This window comes from Trachypithecus francoisi, unplaced genomic scaffold (genome assembly GCF_009764315.1).
Source record: "Trachypithecus francoisi isolate TF-2019V2 unplaced genomic scaffold, Tfra_2.0 Lachesis_group10, whole genome shotgun sequence".
NCBI lineage: Eukaryota > Metazoa > Chordata > Mammalia > Primates > Cercopithecidae > Trachypithecus > Trachypithecus francoisi.
The window spans coordinates 22,423,417-22,441,859 of record NW_022681455.1 but is presented as its reverse complement, the minus strand read 5'-3'; the positions used below and the strand labels follow the sequence as shown (position 1 = coordinate 22,441,859).

The following is an 18,443-nucleotide window of genomic DNA, read 5'->3' as shown; positions in this document are numbered from 1 at the left end:
ATGGATAAAAACAATGGGAAATTCTTAGCAACCTAAACAACCAAATAAGACTTATATTTAACTATTATAACGCGATCAATTTATTTTTCATCAAACAATAAACATTTGATTTGACTGGGTACCTGGAAACAGGCTGTGCTTTACATATAAATTAGCCATATGTTTATTAAAGAGTGTTAATAAAAGCATGTTGACACTTTTCCTTTCTTAAGTGATTTTAAAGTGACATTTTATTTCCATATATTTGCATTTAAATATTTAAATAATTATCCATTGACCTAAGCAAAATAAATACTGCAAAAGAAAACCAAAAAATGTTCACTTATTAAAACAACAAAGAAATTGCTTCATTTTGGAAGGAGCAGTACACTAAGGTAATCTTTTATTCAACAAATATAAATTGACATTTTATTCAATTAAGAAAGATTGCTAGTGTAGTTGCAAACCTTTACAATAAATGTTTACATGGGGACTCTCAAAGCTAGTGGGGGTATGATCTATCAATTACATCAGAAAATATACTCTATTTTAGCTTGATAAGATTTATATGCTGAAATGTAAACACTGCTGGATTTAAAAAATATACATATGATTGATAGATTTCTTGGCTCTGACACCATTAGAGGATTTGTTTTATTTTGTTTTGACTGTATTCTCTGGTATAAGTAGAAATCACTGTTTAAAAGCATTATGTATCTAAATAGTTCTAAATATTTTTAAAAATCTAAATGAAAAGAAAAAGCTACATCTAAATTTTCTCTTGCCTTTTTCATGTGGCAAAAAAAAAAAAAAAAATCTAATGTGACAAGTTTACAAGAATCTCTGTTATTCCTTTCCTTTATGTAGCCCAGCTTCTTGTTTACTTGTGATATCCCAGGGTGTTCTCACAAAAATTAATTTCAAATCTAAAAGGCAAAGATAATCACTACTTTCAGCAATGAAAGGTAACAGAAAGAAATTGCAGTTTAAGTATAGAGAGCATATAATTAAGAACAAGAAAAATTAAAGTATTCTTAAATATGTGTTGCTTTAATTTTTCTCCTGATAGCTTTTCAGATTACCTTAAAAAGATCTATCAAAACTCCTCCTCTAGAAAAGATCTATTAAAAGCCACAGACACTTGGAGATCCACGAGAAGGAAAAAAAATGGGTCATCTTATAAAATTGATTATGTGAGTTGTCTATATGCAGTGCATATGTCAGCAACAAGGAAAACAACCTCCAGATATATTCTGCAGGCAGATTTTCTTCTGGAGAAAAACCTATGTTTCCCTATACATTGTGAAGCCAACAGGGTAGGGTAGGAGCAGTTAAGTTTCATCCATAAGCATCCACATCAGGCTGGTTTTTGAAAAGAGAGTCAAACCCACAATAGCCCAGAAAATAATATTTTGTAATAACAAAAATGGTATATATATATATATTTTTTTCCTGTCTAAATCTGGAATCCTGACCACCTTATTTTAAACAAGCCAGAGATTGCAAGCTTCAATCTGTTTGGATAGAAAAGAATTTATATAAATGTTTTGTTCAAGCCCAAAAGGGAAAGAGAGTTTAAATATACAGTGCATGAAAGATGCATGCCCAACTTCAAAACAGCTTAGTGCACACAAGAGGAAAAATAATCTAACCTTCTGTTAGTCATTCCCAACAGTTTTTAAGCTTAAATATCTTGCAATTTGCAACATCATTTCAATGACCCCCAACAGTGGGAGATTAACCAAAATTTCATAACTGCCCCACTCTCCTCCCCTCATGCATCTTGAGGGGAGGGGGAGGAACAAGAAGGTCAAAGAACAAATGGAAACAAAATCTGTGTTTTGCACTCTTTCTCTGCACTTGAGAAAGAAAAGGAGGCAGATAAATCTGTATAATACTAAACCAAATCTCTTTAATTCCAGTCAGCTTTTATCATTCAGCCACTGAGTCTGTGTGTGGAAAAATTCATGCTAATTCCCCCTAGCAACAGCCTCAGCCTATCAGGAGACTTTATGTACCATGCAGCTGCCAGCCAGAGAGAATAACTCTAAGTAGGTCAGGCCTGTATTTCTAAAAATGCTACGGTCTAGTAACCCCACTGTCCCGTCTGTCTGCCCTGCCCCATAATAACCTCAATTGCTTGGTGACACAATGACATACTATCCTGTTAGAGTGCAATCACATCATGCTACATTATTCTGCTGCGAGCATGACTGCTGGGTGAAGGACCCTCGGAGGGGCAGCATTAATCAGGCAGGCATTCATGTCCAGCAGCACTTCGCTCTAGAAATGGGGACTGCATTAATGACCAGCTGTTTGAACTAACACAAACAAAATAATGTCTTCCACCCTGTTGGGTGCACAGAATACACTATTCTGATCTGGCAGGTTCCGCTTCTTGACTAAATCGAAGATGTAAATTAAACGGGCTCAGACAATGTCAGTTTTGGCAACCTCAAAGTGAGTATATTTAAATTATATTACATGTGATTCAAAAAGCTATTGATTTAATATATGCAGTTTTCCATGCTACAATTTTCCCTAATCCACATTTTAAAAAAAGAAAAAATGCATACATGGGTAATGCAATACATATGCACATATTACCCAGCAAGCTAAACACACAGAGCTGAACTAAAATTGACTTCTCTTTGGGCAGAGAAACAAAGCGGGTCAGGAGTAATTGTGCGGCATGAACACAAATACAAATAGAAGATGAATGCCATGGAGGAGCACTGAAAACAAATAAGAGTAAACATTCTAAGCCTACGGACCAATCAGCTCCTCCCACCGTCTCTTTGTGGAGGCTTCAGTAGCACCCAAATCTCCAAGCACAAGAGACAAGGGAGGGGAGTGAATGTGGCCTTCAAACCTCAACAATTCTGGTACGCTGACTTCCCATAACGTTTACTGACAAGCTGCTGTTTGGCTTCAAGACAACAAAACCTCCTTCAAGGTTTAAACTCGGGAGATCACCATAAATCAAAACTCCTTAGTTGTTTTTTAAATTCGAAAGTGGGAATTTTAGAATTTAATTTACCCTATTTACTTGAATGTCATTTTTGACTTCTCTCTATTGAAATGCACAAAAACAAACAAAATTATGTGTGGATACAGAGATAGGAGACTGGCACTGCCATTTTTGGCTATTTAGTAAAACATCTTGTATTGATAGAGCTTGCATTGATATTTTCTCACATGATTACTTTGCATGTTTAAGCGTTCACAGTTTCATTTAATGAACATATCTCCCCTGATAAATTGATACTTCAGCCTTCAATTATACAGAATTCAGTAAGTCTTATTTGTGTAATCCATCAGTATTTGATTTACAAACAGAAAATGTCTTAATCCATTTGCCCTTGTTTGAACTGGGTTTGATAACTTAGTTATGACTATCTTCTTCACTTTGTGGCACACATCACATAGTTATTCTTGGATAGATACAGTCACTGACGCAACCATGAACCGCTAATTACAAGCTGGTGACATTCTGCTTGTCTATGCAGCTTTGAAGTTCTAAGGCTGTTTTTCTCTTGTGCGCTTGCTCTGTTTCATTCTCTTCTCCTCATGCCACCCACCCCCAATCACTTACTCTCTCTTTCCTCTTCACTTTAAAGCCTTTCTGGATTCACTCTAGGACTATCTGGAGAAAGAGGTAAGAATGATCAGATTCTGTAACTTGCTGCTTTTCCTTTCCTTCTGTACTATCCCTGCACACAGATCTACAGTTTGAAAGTACAGTAATAAGATCCTCACCCAGCCCCACCCGCAGGAATGCATCAACAGCTGGCCAAACATAATCCAACACACAGAGCTGCCTTTGTAGAATTAGTAACAAACAGTGGAAGGGCCAGACAGGCGTCCCAGAAGAGCTCCCCATGACAACTGGGAAAGCTCCTCACCCCCAGGGTTGAGCTGACTCCACTGAGCTGGGGTTGGAGAACCCCAGTCCTCACATGTGAATCTACAACAAGCCTCAAATGCCTGCCCTCAACCTCACTAGAAGCTACTTGGAGGGCATTCGGCTCTCCATAACAGCAAGTTAGAAGCGAGCATTCTCCATACTGACAACGGCCATACTCTGCCTCATGGCACATGCCTTTTGAAATGCAACACTGCAAATCTCCAAATCACATGAAGAGCATTTACACCTGTATCTAACCATCTTCGCTGTGAGCTGGTAGGACCACCTCTCCTCCTTGGAAAATAATTTCTTTTTGCAAATTATAGGCTGATCCCGGCATTCTGAAACATGTAAATATAACACTGTATTCATCTCCACTGAGCATTTAGCATCTGAAGCCTGTGGTAGCCAGCTGGTCTCAAAGTCATCTGGGATACATTTATTTTGATTAAATTGATCAGATTTCTATTTACAGGATAGAATTTTTTGCCATTACTGAATACAGCTGTGTTTACAGGGATTTGTAGAAGAAGAAAACGAAACCCCACAATCGGTCCTAGCAAAGCGCGGAGCATTCAGAACTGGAAGGAGTTAAAACAGAGGGGGCTTGCTTTCACAGTAAAAAGAAAATTCTGCATGCAGCTGCTTTGGCCATGCTGTCTCACTAGTCAGGAAATGGGTGTTGAGCTGGAGCTGAAAACACAAGCTGCAATCAAGCCCGATCCAGCAAAGTGACAGACTTCCTGTGTAAAATGGTCAGAAACCTTTTTTCATGTCTCTACATGCATGCACATGCATTTAAATCCATGCTGCGAGGCTGCGATTTTCTCTGGGGACACTGGTACAGTCACCTAGCCCATCAGTTCCTTCGTTGACAGCGTCGGGGACATCCAGACTGCAATTTACAGTTCCTCCATCCATGTGCTGGGTTATAAATTATGCCATCCTCCCTAGAATGAGAATGCACAGCAAGCGGCAGACAATCACCCGGCATTCGGCATCTCTTTCTTTTCACGCGCTCCCTCTCTCCGCCTTTCTCCAGCTCTGCCTTCTCAGGCAGATACATCAGATACCTTGTTTATCCATCTTCAGCTCCACTCTGAGGTAAAATGCCACCACATCTCGCCATGGGTTGACCCCCCAGACTAAATCCCTGGGAACAGCCTGAGCTGGGTGCACGCGGCCGAGGCAACGGCTGCCCTTGCCCTGCGGAGCACGGGTGGGCATTGGATGTAAGGTATTCCTAACTTCCCCTTCCCCAGTCCTTGGCGTCCTCTCTAGCCGTCCCACCCCAGGTCTTCTGCAGCTTCACCCTGTCCTCCAAGTCGCCTCGCCCAGCTGCGAGGGAGGAGACCCTGGCCGGAGCTCCGCCAGCAGGTCCTTCTTTCGCAGGGCGCAGACGCACGATTCCAGGATCGGGTGCACCACGGCGAAGCCCAGGCGGGAGATGGCCGGAGCAGCTCAGGTAACCAGGGGAAGCTTGGCGTGCCCACGGAGATGCAGCCCTGGAGCTGTGAGGAAAGACGGTCTGGCTTCAGAATTAAAAAAAAAAAGAAAAAGAAAAAAAAAAGAAAGAAACACAAAACAGCGCAGCTCGGCGCCAGCGGGGGTGGAAAAAACAGACACAAACCATTAAAAAAGCAAGAGTTAAAATCAAATTTAAAAAAAAAAAAAAGGAATACAGAGATCAGAGTACTTCATGCGACTTTTATTTCTGACGTTTCTTGGTTTATTGGCCTCCCCACCCCCTCCGAAATCTGTTCTGTCCCTGAACACCACTGTCTGTCCATGAGTGCCAGTCACAAAGACTCTTGCTCCCAAGTGCTGCAGACCCAGCATCACATGAGAAACCACATGACAAACTGCAGTCGGCTGCTGATGTGGTCAACTCGTTCACCCAGGCAGGGGGAGCAGGAGGGAGACAAACCTCAAGTGAGACATGCCCCTCTCAGGCAGCCAGGAAGACATTTCCTTAAAAGAACAATGAGAAGCATGCCTCTGAAGCTTGCTTGGGAATACATATACACTTTTACATATGCGCACTTACAGAGACTAAAGAGGCCGTGGATACTTGAAGATATTCTGAGGATGCTGTACCACAGACACTAGCTGGATGGCAGCAATATTACTTCTAGTTTGTATTAGTCAAAGCGGATTCCACTTAAGTGGATTCCTGAAAAGCACACACCAAGTCTTCATAGCATGATCAGGCTTGGAAAACCAATTCTATTATCTCTCCCTGCAATCTGTATCTGAACCTGCATTCTGAATAATTTATTTTTACACTAATAAGATGCTTGCCAAGACTGCTCCCTTTCTTCGGTAAGCAGCACAGACAATATTCACCCGAGTAGGAAAGCTTTTTCCCTTTGTGGGGAGAAGAGAGGAGGTGGTTTTTTTAAAAAATGCAATTTCTTATTTAAAGGCAGACAAACACATAGCAATAAAGTTCTCGCAAGTAATCTTAAAAACAAGTGAAATGTTTCTGCTTCATTGAATCGACATGTCTCTTGTTTGCAGTTTGGCATCTCATGCTGGCAAATGGTGGTGATATTTTTCTAACACTGCTCATGGCTGCAGCTACAGCCCTTAAGCCACATGGATATTGCTACTTCTCAGCAGGGTGAGAGCAAACAATTGCTTTCTGGAGCACCTTTCTGTGGAGGTGCTGCACTGCCAGGTATGTTTTACTAGTTACATTAAGGCAAGTACAAGTGAGATTGCCTCAGGGTCTGTAGATTCTGTCACTCTTCCTGGAATTAAGTAAGTTGCCTATTTGGGATGTCCTTCCCAAGATGTGAGAGGTATGCCTTTTTAGCAAAATTGATTATGCCAGCTAACTAGAACTGGAGAACCATTAAACAGGTGGGAGATAATCGTCTACAACATGTCTTATTGGATTATGTGGATATCAAAGTAAGTGGCCATTAATTCATTTGAGATGCCCTTTCAGCCTCTCACCATATAAGTGTGTCAAGGATGGCCCCAGACACTGGGGTTCCAGTGATGAGCAAGAGATGCATGGTCCCAGACATCCTGGAGCTCAAGGTCCAGTAACTGCATACGTCTTTTGTCCTTCAAGACAACCTTTTCCCAATTTGAATTCTCCAAAGTTAACCAAGCAAGAGATCCAGCAGTCACTTTTTTACCCTTGCCTCTTCAACATCCTCTATGATCTCCCAATTCCTATATATTCTCTCTTTACCATCTGTCCTTGGATTTAAGATTTCTTCTCCATTCATTCCTAGAGTCCAAGCTCAGGTACTAACACCCTCCTCTCTGGTCAGCCTCTTTTTGTTTCATTCCATTTGGCAGCCTGCCACCAAACGAATCCTACCAAACCACCACATTCATGATGTCCAGAACTACTGTCCAGATGGGCTAGACAACCCTTTGTCCAAAACCAAGGTGGCTCCTTATTTCTTCACATTCATACACTACCAGTCAAGACACTCTAGTATCTGATTATCCATTGTCTGTTTAAACAGATTGGTCTATTAATGATCTTCTGATCACATCCTTGATTGAATCAGAAAAAAAATTGGGAGCTTAATTTTGTTAATAACAAGGCACAAAGCATTGTACAAGAAACAAAGACACACGAAGCACTGTCCCTGCCCTCAGAGAACATACACTCTATAGAGCCTATGCTACTTTTTTCTATCATTACTAACCATTTATTATCTTCTATTGCTAGTCATTTCTTCAGGTTTTATTTCCCATGAAAATAATTAGTAAGTCTCAATCCACTTGCTAAATGTGGGTCAGATAAATGGTGCCACAGAAGGGCTGAAAAAGGAACAAACACTTCTACTTAAATGTCTGGGGAGGTTCCCCGAGTTCCCTGGGATTTGCAGTGAGCTATAAAATATTTGGCCAGGGAGTAGGGAGGGGTTTAGGTATTAACAACAATAGCAACGGCAGTTGTTAAAAATTAGCACTTACTATGTGCCAGCATCTATTCTAAGCATTTTAGATACATTAACCTACTTAATTTCATGAGAAAATACTTTTAATAAGTTATTTTCAGTGATATACAGGCACAAAAGAGAGATTAAATAAGTTGTCCAAACTACACAGTAAGTAAGTAGTAAAGCACGTCTGGTCCCCAAGCGCATGGTCTTAACCACCATGCTGTCCTGCTTTGGAAATGAAAAAAATTATGGGAGGGAGACCAGATAGGTGAAAATACATACATATGTCTGAAGGTGGATGAAGGAATCACTGTGGTTCAAGTCAGGTGTTAGTTCTGTAGAAGTGGGACTAGGTTGAGGAGAGCCACAATATAAAACATTACCCCCGTCTTCATAAACAATGAGACCAAGAACCAAATTGTAGGATAATAAGTCCAGTAGCCAAATCTAAGATTGATGGGGGAGGAAGGGATTGGATATAAGGAGACTCATCAAGAGGCTTCTGCAATTGCCTGGCTAAAAGGGAATGGTGCCCAAACCTTGGCAGTGGTGAAAGGAAAATTGAGATGGATTCTGGAGGTGTTATGAAGAAACAACATTATTGCAGTATTCTTGGAAAACAGAGAGGAGGTGATGGTAAAGCTGACTCTACATTTTGTAAAGCTCACATGAAGAAAGAACGCAGGTCCCTGAGCTTAGGAGTTGTGTCATTCGTCTTTTTTTCCCCCAGTAGCCAGCAAAATGCTTGATATGCCTTTTTAAAGTAATGAATAAGCGAAGGTGATGGAAAGAGAAATGAGAACATCAGAAGTGATGGTGCCACATATACCAAAAATCTCTACAGTGAATTTAGTAATTCATAGGATATCTGAGTGGCTTAGGTGTGTTGGCTTCCCTCATGCCATTACTTATATAGAAATAGAATTTATTTTCTCTTTCCACCTTTAGCTTGGTTTTCAGATGCTACCTGATTTCCCCCACCACACGCCTCGGATGCTCTTCCTCAGGCTGATCTCGGTCAGGCTGCGTTTCCTCCACCCTGCCCCAGCGACCCCCATCCTTGCCCACCAGCTGCAGACTCATCCTGTCCAGATCTGACCCCTAATCAGAATGTTGCATTTATCAAGACGATAAGATAAGCAGGCTAACATACTTTACCATTCTTTTATTTATTTTTTTAATAGCAAAGGGAGAAACCACAGACATTTAGCAGCCTTCTCACACAATCTTAGCTAAAAAGAATACTAAATTAATGAACGCACCTCATTTCTTGGGCAGTTAATGAAGGTTAATGTGACATACTGCCTCTGGCTCTGGAAGTTAAAAGGGGTGTTACTGCCTCATATTATAGCTGGGAAAAAAGAGTGTTAATAATCTTTCTCATCAGCGGTAAAGAATTGAGCTTTTAATACCTAGATATATTTTAGTAAAAGGCTAGTATATCATCTGTAAGTGGAGTTCAAGAGCAATGTTAGATAACTAGGGCATTTCAAGAGCCTGCTTACACCAGAGACCAAGAAAAAAAAAAAAAAAAAAGAACAAGAGAGAAAAAAAAAAACAAAAAACAGCCAAAGCTGAATTTATTCCAAGAAAAAAGAAAAACGTGAATTTATGTTGGGAATATTTTCATTTATATCACTTTAGATCAACTCTAATAATCTTTAAATAGTAAGAAGAAAACTTGGATCTCACAAATAAGTGATTTTGAGTAAATGGGTAAATGTGTGAGCAAGGTCATTGTTTGATTCAATGATGTTCACACAAACGCATTATGTGGACCTGCTAATCTAAGAGAGTGTGGTAGGCATTGTCTAGGGCCCTGAAAGAGCTTACAATACACTTACCCAGGAAGAAGACACTTCCCTTCCTTTCACAGAGGGAAGCTATTGCATTTGATGATAGTAAAAAAAATAGCAGGGGAGGCAGGGTAAGTGCAGTGGCTCACTCCTGTAATCCCAGCACCGTGGAAGGTCAAGGTGGGCGGACTGCTTGAGCCCAGGAGTTCGAGATCAGCCTGGGTAACATGGCAAAACCCCATCTCTACCAAAGAAAGTACAAAAATTAGCTGGGTGTTTTGGTGTGCACCTGTAGTCCTAGCTACTTAGGAGGCTGAGGTGGGAGCACCACTTGAACCTAGGAGTTAGAGGTGGCAGTGAGCCATGTAATGCCACTGTCATCCAGCCTGGGTGAAAGAGCAAGACACTGTCTCAAAAAAAAAAAAAAAAAAAAAAAAAGAAAGAAAGAAAAAGCAGGATATAGTTTAAAAAAAAAAAAAAGAAGGGTCTGCTCTCTTGACAGGGAGCCAACCCACCTAAGCCACCTGAAGATGTTACCATAGCAGAAAGAGCTTGCATGCTGTGAATATTCAATGAATGTGACTCTTCAATCCTTTAAGTGATATAAGAATCTATGCTTTATCTGTGCAATCCTGGGAAATATTAATGATGTGCTGATAGTGTCAAGAAAGGCAGGGTCTGTAGGTTTATTTAGCAGAGTTGCTAGAGGACTTAAAACTGCATGTCATGGTTTCTAACCTCTTCAAAATGGATGCTGAATTAAGATGAGCCCTTCCCAAAGCAGACTGACAAAGTGACTAATTGCTGGCTGCTGGCAGAGGACTGATTTCCCCTCTCTCTGCTACCCAGCGTTATTACCCTCGTCCATTTCACAGGCTCCAAATGGCAAGTTTAAGGTGGAAGAACTGTGTTTGTTCACCTGTGAGTGGTTCGACCTTAGACTTTGCAGAGTACTGTCAGGAAGTCGGTTTTTCCATGCTCTTTACAGTAAACAAAGACAGTGTGGCTGGGCTCCAAATGTTACAGAAGGTCAGGGACCAAACTGCCTCAAAGACAAAGACTGCTTCCAGAAATTGAAACACAAAATAGATGTGAGCGCCATCAACATTCCACACTGTGCTCCTGTTCATTCTCAGTGTTTGCTTCAAACAATGTGACACATACCCAGCGTAGATGCATAATAGAAATAGAATCATAAAACCCCAGGTGCTGGAAAGCACCTTAAAGGTCATCTGGTCCAACCGCAAATCTAAATTGTGAATGCTGCCCTTTAAAACCTCCTCCATGTAATCATCCAGGCTCAAGGGGAACACCTCTGGTGACTATAAACGCAGTGCCCTGGGAGAGAGACAAGTCATTCTATCTTTTGAATGCAACAGCCTGAGTATTTAAAACCCCAAGCCAAGGCCTGGGCGTGGTGGCTCACGCCTGAAATCCCAGCACTTTGGGGGGCCAAGACAAGCAGATCACCTGAGGTCAGGAGTTCGAGACCAGCCTGGCCAACATGGTAAAACCCCGTCTCTACTAAAAATACAAAAATTAGCCAGACATGGTGGCAAACTCCTGTAATTTCAGCTACTCAGGAGGCTGAGGCATGAGAATTGCTTGAACCCAGGAGGCAGAGGTTGTAGTAAGCCAAGATCACACTACTGCACTCCAGTCTGAGAGACAGAGTGGGACTCCGTGCCAAAAAAAAAAAACAAAAAAAAAAAAAACAACTCTGAGCCAAAATGTCCTATTCTATGACAGCAGGAGCCTCACTGGAGCTTCTGTTTATTAGCCCTCGATTTGGAAGCTCAAATCTAGCATGACTTCCACATGATGGCCCCTCAGTTACTGGAGGGCATGTATCATCTCCCATCCAGATTTTCCTCCTCTACACAAAATATCTGCAATTTCTTTAGACAGTACTCTGACTTCAAGTCTATTCAACATTCAATTTTCGAGCCTAGGAATACATTCCAGTTGATCAATAGTGTTTTGAATGATGTGTCACACAAAACATAACACAAGGTCCCGTGATGTGCCTACACAAAGTGAAACAGTCCTATTACTTCCATCATTCAGACTGATCATATTTCATTTAGTGCAGACTAACCTGCACTTGCTTTCCTAGTGGGTACCTCATGTTGGTGACTCTTACTGGGCTCACCTGTGCCTTTGTTCATATAGTTTCACTTAAATCACATTTCTACCATCTTCAATGTCTTTGTGCATTCATTTGACTGGTTTTGTTTTGTTGTTGGTTTTGGTTACCATATATGATCAGGTTTTAGGTATATTTTAAAACATTTTTAAGCCAGGCACGATGGCTCATGCCTGTAAGCCCAGTACTTTGGGAGGCTGAGGGGTAGATCACTTGAACTCAGGAGTTTGAGACTAGCCTTGGCAACATGGTGAAACCCTATCTCTACAAAAATACAAAAATTAGCCAGGCATGGTGGTGTGCGCCTATGATCCCAGCTATTCAGGAGGTTGAGGTGGGAGGATCACTTGAGCCTGGGAGATGGAGGTTGCAGTGAGCCATGACTGCACCACTGCACTCCAGCCTGGGTGACAGAGTAAGACTCTGTCTCAAAAAAATAAAAAATAAAAATGAAAGGAAAGAAATAGTAGTAAGTTACTCTTGAAGGAGTCATAGATATACTTGTAAATATACGTATCTATCCATGGTAAGATACAAGATTTATGAGAGCAGAAGTTCTTAGAAAGCAGTGAGTACACCTTCTGTTTTTCATATATAACAACAGCACTGCATAGAATAAAATAACTCTGATTACATAAAATACCCTGGCCTAGTAGGAAAAATATGGGACTAAAAGTCAAAAGCTGTTGGATCTGGTATCTGTGTTGCTACAGACTATCTGTTTATCTGTTATATAACTATAGAAAGGTCACTTTATCTTTTTCCAAGCTATCGTTTCCTTCATTGTAAAGTGAGAATATCAACAATAAACACCCTGAGTTGTACCGCATTCTAATAGTTTATATATCTGTGGAATTCTAATTAAATTGTAAGTCTATTCTTTAATACAATGGAATATATTGTATATTAGCCAGCGGTTAAGCCCTCACTAAAATTTTCTATAGATTTTCATTAACATTAGATAAGTTTTACATTAAATTGTGTCTTAAGTGAGTGAATGGCATAATCACAAATCAGAAAGTTCTTATGTCCAGAGGTTTTTTTTTTTTAAATATGCCAATTAGGGAAATTAGATAAGTCTGACTGGGGGTCCTGGAATCTTTACCCTCTGATAAAATAACAGTTTTGAATAAGTGAACCAATTACTGAGATTCTTGGGGTAAGGAATAAATGTCATAATGTGATATCATCACTTTCCTATAATCCAAATGTCTTCTTAAAATGTCTTTAATTAACTATACAGAGAGAACCTTTAGGTTGAAAAGATCTAGTTTCTTCCACATTTTTAAACTAGAGCCATGACAACAGAGTGCCTTGATGTCAATCAGCAGTTCCCACAATGGGAGTACTATTCACATTCTGAGCGAGGGGGGAGGGAATGATGGCGTATGGTCATAACAAGAGAACACCCGCCCATCTTAAAATCTTGCATTCGAGTAAAATTAACTCCATGATCAGATTCTAAGACACATTCAACCCTCATAACATTACCTTCACAGAGTACAATAGTTGGTCTTTTTACTAAGTATATTACTGGACTATGCAGTTTTTCTCTTAGATCAAAAGAACTAAAATAAAAATTGGAACGGTGGGCTTCATTTTCTCAAAATCTGGGCCCAGTTTTGACCCAGACTTTCTCTGTGCATATTCCTTCACCATCCTGACCTCAGCACCATCTTCTGTAAAACAGAGGAGGTCTCTGAGTGTCTAGGCTCTCTGCCCATATGTCAGAAAGGAGGTATGTTTTTTGGCTTTTGAAGATCCTCTGCTTTCAACATGTAAGCTGTCCAAGCAGCTTATGATCCTAGAGATCCACAAGTCATATTATATCTTAGTTTCTCTCATTTTTAAAAGCCTCATGGCAAAGACCCTAGTGCAACAATATTTTCTTAGTCTCAAATCCCTTTCTGGGCATCAGGCAGAGGGCTCTCAAGCCAAGACCCTGGGTTTCAGTAGCAGTGGGCATGCAGCACTTCAATGAGCCTGAAAAAAAAGCCACAACTATATGATGCGCACATAGTCCAGACATAGAGAGTGATGCGGAGATGGACTGATGCCTTTTGATGTTTGCAAAATATACCTAGGTAGAAAACTGTTACATAATTAAGTGACCAATGACATTTGATATGAACAAAAGTTGTAAACATTAGCTTACTGTAACCAATATAATACTCTAAAATGCAACTAGCATAAATGACTACATCTCTATTCAAGTAGCAAGGCAGACTTTTAGAGGAAACCTTAAAATAATTAAAGTGGCCATGTTCAGGATGCCAAATGCATACAGGTATATCATTGGCTGCTAAAGCAGTAAAGCTTTCTCAGGCAATAGAGGAGGCAGGCTTATGTCCAAGATTAGATTGAGTGTCTTACTGAAGTACAATGCCCCCACTCCACTGCATTTGATGGCCTTTTCTGCAGGTCCTCCAACCAAGATAAGTGTTATAGTATTATAGTGTCTACAGGATGTAGGCATATGGAAGGGAAGAAAGGATGGCAGAACTGGAAAGAAAAGATGTTCATTTTTTACTCCATTTGACTCAATGCATGCTTTATGTAGAGAATTCATCCCATAAGGTCAAAAACCTAATTAGGCTTTATTTTAAAAGTTCTGAAACATGCAGTAAATCACATGTGATTTTTTTCATATGAGCTGTGACTCAGTGATTGAATTTATGTTCATGACAATAATTCAGCTTACATCAAACACTGGTTCCTGATACTCCCTTTCCCAAAACACACAAACACACACTCACTCACAGTTCATATATAAATAGATATGTGTATGTTTTATTAAGATTATAAAGTTATAAAGTGTATATAACTGTATAAGTATGCAAAATTATACATATAGAAGACAGTATCAACATAAATAATTTATCTTAATTTAATAGAGTTGGCTTAATTTTTGATACTCTATATTCAAAGACAAAGATTTTTATTACTGAGGATGCTGAAAAGAATATCTTTTTTCAAAATCTAAAGAAAATTTAAAAATAATTATTCAAATATGTTGCTATACCGACATAAACGTAGTACCTCTTCATATGCCTTCTTTGAAAGGAGAAACTTTTGTTTATATGAGTATACTAAAAAGGCCAAAATGACCTTAATACTTTTAGGTTACTAAGGCTGCAAAAAAGACATATTGATCAGTAAGTGGATTATCAAGTGTAGTTAAATGTAAAATGTAAAATCTTGGGAAAAGAATAAATCTAGTAATACTGGACAATTAATACTGCATTTTAGACACTGCTCTGAGCACTTCGCATTTACTGAGTTAGGCACTATTTCAATCTCCATTTTATAGATGAGAAAACTGCAGCAACAGAGAAGTTTAATAATGACCAAGGCCACACAGCTAACACATGGGAGAGCCAGACTGCATATTCAGGTAGTGAGGCTCCAGAATTCTTGCCCCAGAGTCCGTTACTCTGTCTTGTATCTCTTCCTTCTTTTTCTCTTCTCCCACCTGACCCCTAACACCCAAAACCATATCAAAGGCAGAACCCTCTCCTGAATCCGTTCAGGCCTCGTAGTTAGTGTCCGTGATACAGAACGAGGCTTTCTAAAGGAGTTTTAGAAACATTTTATCTAATTGTCATAACAACTCTGCCAGTGTGCTATTATCCTCTTTTGACAGATGAGGAAACTGAAACCCACAGAGATGAAGTAACATCCTCAAGATCAAAAAGGTAACAAATGATTGAGGCAAGATTCAGATACTGCTCTACATGACGGGAAAGCCTGTGCTCTTGGAATTACAGTCATAGTACAATAGATCAAGTTCAAAGCATCATCTAAGTCAAGGAAAACCAGTAAAGAGGTTTGGAGAGACAAACAGGGTCAACTCCAGGCATCGGGGTCAGCAGAAATGGCACCATTGAGCAGCACTGAGACTGTAGGATCACGGATCAGAGGCTGCTTCCTCTTTGCTTCTGGGCATCAGCCTCATGTCCATTCAAAGTAAATGGCCCCTCTGACTGGAATCGGAGGTGGCTGGGTCATCTCACAGAGCCAAACAAATACAATTAGCTGTTGCAAAGCCTTTTGGGAATTATTCCCAGTGTAAATAAACACATAACCATGTATCAAGAGCCTTGATAAAGTCCAAAAACAAGCGAACTTGGAGTATCTAAGAGAAAAGACCAGAATGTAAATGAAAAACCAAATAAACTGGGGCAAACTATAGAATAGGGCCCTGTCTGTGATGGCCTGCATATGACAAGCCGTAGAAAAACGATGGTGAATTCTGGGTAATAAGAAATGTCAATGAGATGGAAGAACCACCTGTTTTATGTAAAGCTCCAAATAACCAGATCACAGTGGACAGCCACTCAAATAATGCCTTCATAATACAGAGTATTATTGAGAATAACTCAATTCACAGAGAGCTTAAGGCAGCCAATATTTGATAGCCTGTCAGAAAAAAACAGAACAGTAATTACAGAAAAGAATCATATCCTCAGAAAAACAAAAATTAATCAAACTAAGTTTGTAAAGTCTATCTTACAGACACATTGTCTGGACTGGTCCTCTCAAAAATACTGGGTTTTTTTTAAATTTTATTTTATGCCAATTTAATTATTTAATGATTTTTGTCTTATTACTTCAGAACTGGAAATATCCTATGACTCATAACATCTTACAACCTTTCTACTTTCTTAAAGAATCTCAAGTTTATAATCACAAGGGATAGGATTATTTTTCAAAAATTAAATGATGATGTAACGATTACTATGTCTATTGTGGAAAAATCAACCTTATTACAACTGCAACAATAGCATTAAAAAATATGAGTAATTCCAATCAACTTGAGATAAGGTCTAATCAAACACAAATACAACTGATAAATTTCATTAAATAGCATGGAGATTAAATTAAAACACTATTATGTAATAAAAACCTTTAGTGGTACTAAAATTTTAGAATAGTTCAGATATACAGAAAAATTTCAAAGATATAGAGAGTTCTCATTTTTTTTCCTATTACTAACCTCTCATATTTGTCACAACTAATGAATATTCAATACAGTATTATTAACTAAAGCCCATACATTTATTCAGATTTCCTTAGTTTTTAGCTAACATTCTTTTTATTTGTTCCAGGATCCCATCCAGGTCACCACATTGAATTTATTTGCCATTTTAGGTACCTCTTGGCTGTGAGTTTCTCAGACTTTCCTTGTTTTTGATGACCTTGACAGTTTGAGGGAGTACTAGTCAGTTATTTTTGTAGAATGCCCTAAATTTGAGTTTGGCTGATGTTCTTCTTAGGGTTTGACTGGGGTTATGGGTTTTGGGGAGGAAGACCACAGAGGTGAAGTACCATCCTCACCAAATTATATTAAAGGTACATACCATCAGCATGCCTTATACTATTGATGTGAACTTTGATTGCCTGGCTGTTTGTAGTGTTTGTCATGTTTCTCCACTGTAAAGTTACTCTTCTCATCACCCACTTTTCTGTACTGTACTCTTTGGAAGAAAGTCACTGTATGCATCCCAAACTCAAAGAGTGGGAAGTTATGCTCCACCCACTTGTAAGCAGACAATCTACATAAATTGTTTGGCATTCTTCTGCATGGGAAAATTATCTCACTCTCCCATTTATTTATTTATCTGATCTTTTCTTATATCAGTATGGACTCATGGGTATTTCTTTTATACTTTGGGTTATAATCCAATACTAACACAATAAAGACATTTTTAATGGAGATGCATTGAAATTCATTGCTAAAATGGGCCTGACACCTCTTGACCTTGGCTAAACAGAGATTCTGGATAGAGCAAAGCATGGTGACATCATGTGAACTTTGAAGGTTAAGAAACTACAGATCATCAGGACATATTTGCTCTTCCATCTCACAGAGAAAATGGGGATATACCTCCTCATTCCAGGAAACTTTCTTCCTATATTCCGATATATCCAGGATAAAATTCAATATATATAGTCAGTAGCTTCAAAATTAAGCATAATTTGTTTACTATAATTCTTTTTTTTTTTTTTTTTTTTTTTTTTTTTTTTTTTTTTTTTTTGAGGCGGAGTCTCGCTCTGTCGCCCGGACTGGAGTGCAGTGGCCAGATCTCAGCTCACTGCAAGCTCCGCCTCCTGGGTTTCCGCCATTCTCCTGCCTCAGCCTCCCGAGTAGCTGGGACTACAGGCGCCCGCCACCTCGCCCGGCTAGTTTTTGTATTTTTAGTAGAGACGGGGTTTCACCGTATTAGCCAGGATGGTGTTTACTATAATTCTTAAGGCAGATGTTGGATCAATACCTCATTCTCTTAGAAATAACTTTGGTGCTTATAAGTAGGCATCACATAATCTGATATACTAATATAATATATATTATTATGAAAAACATTTATATATCAGATTATATGAAACATAAATCAGCAAAACTCAAATTTAGGAAATTTTACAAAAATAACTGACTAGTACTCCCTCAAACTGTCAAGGTCATCAAAAACAAGGAAAGTCTGAGAAACTCACAGCCAAGAGGTACCTAAAATGGCAAATAAATTCAATGTGGTGACCCGGATGGGATCCTGGAACAAATAAAAAGAATGTTAGCTAAAAACTAAGGAAATCTGAATAAATGTATGGGCTTTAGTTAATAATACTGTATTGAATATTCATCAGTTGTGACAAATATGAGAGGTCAGTAATAGGAAAAAAATGGGAACTCTCTATATCTTTGA

General features: G+C 39.3%; 2 long non-coding RNA genes across 2 annotated transcripts in view; one reads left to right on the top strand and one right to left on the bottom strand.

The window, feature by feature from the left end:
• LOC117086792 overlaps nucleotides 1-5,501 on the bottom strand; it is a 44,830-nt gene extending 39,329 nt beyond the window's left edge. Inside the window, exon 1 of the long non-coding RNA XR_004438578.1 lies at nucleotides 4,738-5,501. This is a non-coding gene — a long non-coding RNA (uncharacterized LOC117086792). The remainder of the gene's footprint in view (nucleotides 1-4,737) is intronic.
• Nucleotides 3,534-17,464, top strand: LOC117086791. Its single transcript, XR_004438577.1, has 3 exons — nucleotides 3,534-4,990; nucleotides 5,279-5,351; nucleotides 15,386-17,464. It is a non-coding gene; the product is annotated as an uncharacterized LOC117086791 (long non-coding RNA).
• The last annotated feature ends 979 nt before the right edge of the window (nucleotides 17,465-18,443 follow it).